Genomic DNA, 4470 nt, shown 5'->3' with positions numbered 1-4470 from the left:
GTGTTAAGGCCGCTCTCCACTTGCGCGTGCTGCGATCGCACTTTTTGGCTTTAATCCATTTTGCTTGGAAAAAAGATTACGTCTTAAAAATGTAGCGCGCGCTTTAAACTTTTTTCAAACGTTACGTCAGATCGCGCCAATGGAGTTGCTTCATTTTTCTTTGACCAATAGCATGGAAGCTTCGCTCGAAAAAGTGCGATTGAAGCGCGCGCAAGTGGCGACCGGCCTTTATACAACAACAAGGAAATATTTTAGCACTTTTTAGATAACAGATCCTACATTGCACTCGCATCATTTTAACTATCATATACTGTAGTTCAGTGAGCTTTTATTTTCTTTTGACTCTCGAATTGAAGGTAACAATTTTAAAAAGGGCAAAAAAATATCAGAAGGCCCTACTAGCAATTGGCAACAAGGGAAAAATAATTATTTTTTATTGAAAAACTTTTCCCAATATCCATAATTTCTTAATATTTCTTTTGATTGAATTTTACCAATTTTGTCAATTTGATTGAAAATAATTTCTTTTGTAAATAATGGACATATTGTAGGCATTTTTGTTATTTTCTCTCTTATTATTATTATAAGTAAACTCCAACTTTTTGTTTTACAATTCTTTTTTTACTAGTTACTGTTGACAAAAAAATCACATATTCAATCCTCGAGTTATCTTCTGTTTATATATGATTATTAGTTTTGCATTTTTTTTTTCATTTTGAATTTTTCTACAGTTCATTTATTAAACTTTTGAGCAGATTTTTTAGACCAATGCATTTTTTATTTGGCGATATATAATTAGTAATAATTACTTTACACAACAATCATTAAAAGTGCTTGCCGAATAATTTTGATATTAACCTCGAACTTTTAAAATCTCGTGTAAATGATTTTAGTGCCTGCAAGATAACTTCATAGTGTATTTTTTTTCGTGTATAGTTTTTATTTTTCACTTTTTTCTTAAAGAATTTTCCCAGAATTTCCCTTTGTAGTTTCATTTTTAAAAACGATTTTAATTTATTTGTTATAACACCTAAATCTAGTAGTTGCTCTCAGATCTCTTCTGTCTTAACCTACTTAATGCTACTCGACTAGCCTTTGCTACATTGTTCATATCACTGTCACAACTTTCACCTATTGCATTATCATGGCATTATGTAGACTGAAATCTGCCCTGTTAAATTCTTATTAGAAGGAGTGATTGAAACTAAACTTCTATTAAGGCCAGGGCAAACCAGTCCAACATTTCATCCAACATGATTTTCCAATGTCGGATGAAATGTTTGATGGAAAAATTTGCGTTGGATGAAGCAAAAATCAAGGCCGGGGCAAACCGATCTAACATTTCATCCGACATGACTTGGAAAAAAATTAAAATTCAAAAAATAAAGAAAAAAAGTACCACCAAACCAATCCAACAACATTTCATCCAACATCAGAAAAAAGGCATGTTGGATGAAATGTTGGATCGGTTTGCCTCAATACTTCAATACAAATGTTCTAAAAAATTGGCAATCTGCACGTTTGAGACATTTCTCTTGAAGGGGAAAAGATATGATTCAAAGAAAAACCTTGCATTAATCTTTAAGTGGATAATTTTAACAATTTTAAAAATGAAGATTTTTTTTAACTTGAAAACGGAAACTTCGCACAATCATATTTTCAGATTTTTCTATCTTTCTTAGATCAAAAGGTACAGCCCTCCAAAGTGGGTTCATTTTTGGCCGTTTGTAGCCATTTTAGCCGTGCAAAATAGTGAAAATAAGAATATGTTAAGAACATTTATAGGCTTAAAACTCAAAAAGTGAAGAACATCCGAAGGCATCAAAAATTTTGGATGATCTTATAAAAAGCAAAGGTCAACGAAAAAACAGACTATATTTGCAGTTTAAATTGATTTTTTTTGCTTCTTAGTAATTTTGTTATATTTATATTTTGCAATATTAGTACGTACTAGGTTGTTGAACTATTGTTATAGAAGAAATCTTGAAAAACAGATATTTCCAAAGCTTTTACCTATTTCGGGAGTTGTCCTATAACGTCCATTTTTTTAATATAAAAACTTTTACCAGGCGAGCCCCCTCTCAAAAAAGTCTTTTATCTACACGCTTCTTTTTTATGAGAATACAATTTATAAGATGTCCATGATGAAATGGACCAACAAATTAAATAAGCTAAGAATATCACCATCAGAAATTTGGCTCAAGCTAAAGTCATTTTTAGAATTCCAATTATAAATTGTCATTACCCTCAAAGTAAGTCATTTTATGCTTGAGAGTAGGTACTAAATGTTAAATCTAGTCTGAATAGGAACTAAAATGCTGTAAGAATTTAGGATGATTTGCCCAAAAAAAGTAAGAATAACCAGAGGAAATGACACAATTCTTATAAAAGCGTGTACTTTTGAACGAAGCACACGCGGTTGCGATACGAATGATGTTATTGAAGAAATCAACAGATGGGATTGAATTTAAGGCCACACGTAACATAAATAAAATAATTGTATTCAGAATTCTTTTATCATCTCAATTCTTTACAAATTCAATCGATAGAAAACAAACTTAAATTTTCGTCACAGGATAAAACAACAAGAAAAAAAACAAGTGAAAAAATTGGACTATTCATGAATTTCCTTTGCAAGAGAGAATTCGACTCACAGATATCTGTAAAGCCCGAAGGGATTGATAGGCAACTTTGAGCTTTCTCCAGCAAAAAAGAGTCGAGCAAAAATTTGACTTTTTAAATTTCGTGCCGCGATGGATAGGATCTAGCATTTTAATTGTTTTCGGAGCGTGAGACCAAAAAAAAGTAGACGGTAAACACTATTTCGCATCTCTCAAACCAGTTAAATTGCTTATTGTCACGTGATTTCTTTGGTAGGAAATCCTACCAAAACTTGCTTCACTTTTCGGTAAAGGCCGTGGATCTAGTACTTCGGGCTTTGCAGATCTGTGACTCAACTGGGACTGTTCCTTGAATTCGATGAATACGAACGTTTAAAGGCTAAAAATATGCTGAAAATTTAGTTTATCACGATTTTTTATAAATTCTCAAATTCTTGAAGAATTTTTTGCAAGCATAAACTTTCGCAACATCTTCCTATTTTTTTACTTCGGGAAGCGAGGACGCCCCTTAAAATGACCTTGACCTTGAAATTTCGACCAGTAATAGATATGGATCATTGAAGATGATTTACAAAATTTTGGTTCGGCCACTTGTCTGGTTGGTATTTTATAGACCAGAATGTAAACTCGACCAAAATTATGTATTGACTGATTGACTCGTTCGATTTGACTGAAATTTGTTCCTAAAAGCTGATTTGAGTCTAGTAACAGAAAGAATATTCGTCCTAATGAGTATTTAGTACTTTGCAGACCGGTCTATAAAATACACGTTGGCCACCTGCCGAAACTCAGGAACCAATGGGGCTTTTGACTTGTAATTTTCACCAGTGATAAATATTGATCATCAAAGACAATGTGCAAAATTTCAATTTAGTCACGTGAGCGGTTGTTCTTGTTTTTTACAGACCGGTCCGTTTTTACCTATCATATTTTTCTGAAACTTTGGCTGCAAAAAAGGTACCGATACCAAAAAGTCAATAGCAATCACTAGATAAAGTATCCAAGGGATGTTTGGGCAATAGAATAAAGGGAACTTTTGGAACTTTTGTAAGTGTGAAAGTGCTCCCTGTCAAGCTCTCAAACTCCAACAATGTAGCATCTGTTAAAGTGTTCAAATGCCAACAAATGTTGGCATATAACAAGAAACTTGCAAAGTTAATGGGTCTATAACGATTCATGTAGCTGCAAGGAAGAGTAAGTAAACGGAATAGAAGTCTCTGAGAATTGAAAAAAGAATACATATCCCATATATGAGTTCATAGGAAACTTTCATGATTGCAATAATTCTAGAAATTCAAAGAAAAAAACGTGGATGAAATCTGTTTGGTAATCTTTAACTTAAATTTGTTATGCTGACTTCAGCAATTGTGTTAGTTTTCAAATACTTTTCGTCAAATTCAATTTCAATTCAATTAACTTTTTTTGTTTTTCTGAGTAAGTATGAAAAATGGTTTCCAAATAAATTTAACAAGATATACTAAGTAGGTAATGAGGGTCAGATTTTTATGTAAACCTGGAAATCAATTCTGGTCTGTAAATTACACAATCAGTCTGGGATTGAAACCCGGCGGGGGGCAGCTGGGCAAAAGGACCGACGGGTATGTGTGGGTCCTAAGGGTTCCTTTTCCAATATGTTTAAAATGCACTGTAAGGGTCGAAAAAACTAGAGATGCACTTTAAGGGTAGAAATTTCAGAAAATTCTGGAAAAATCTAGATATTATGCAGTATTATGACCAAAAAATGATCGAAATGATAAAATTTTGACCATTTTTTGCACGAAAGGGATCGAAAATTTGGGGCTGCACTGTAAGGGTGCAATTTTAAAAGCGAATTTTTGGCCCGCACATA

General features: G+C 32.9%; 1 protein-coding gene across 1 annotated transcript in view; it reads left to right on the top strand.

Moving 5' to 3' along the window:
* The window catches only part of LOC136809187 (protein FAM219A-like), a gene marked incomplete in the record, with an annotated part of 6752 nt that extends 4757 nt beyond the window's left edge, over positions 1-1995 (top strand). Inside the window, 1 exon segment of the mRNA XM_067065708.1 lies at positions 1-1995.
* Positions 1996-4470: the final 2475 nt, after the last annotated feature.

This window comes from Clytia hemisphaerica, unplaced genomic scaffold (assembly GCF_902728285.1).
Source record: "Clytia hemisphaerica strain Z4C2 unplaced genomic scaffold, Clytia hemisphaerica genome assembly, whole genome shotgun sequence".
Taxonomy (NCBI): domain Eukaryota; kingdom Metazoa; phylum Cnidaria; class Hydrozoa; order Leptothecata; family Clytiidae; genus Clytia; species Clytia hemisphaerica.
Note: the sequence above shows the minus strand (reverse complement) of the source record. Positions and strands in the feature narration are given on the sequence as shown.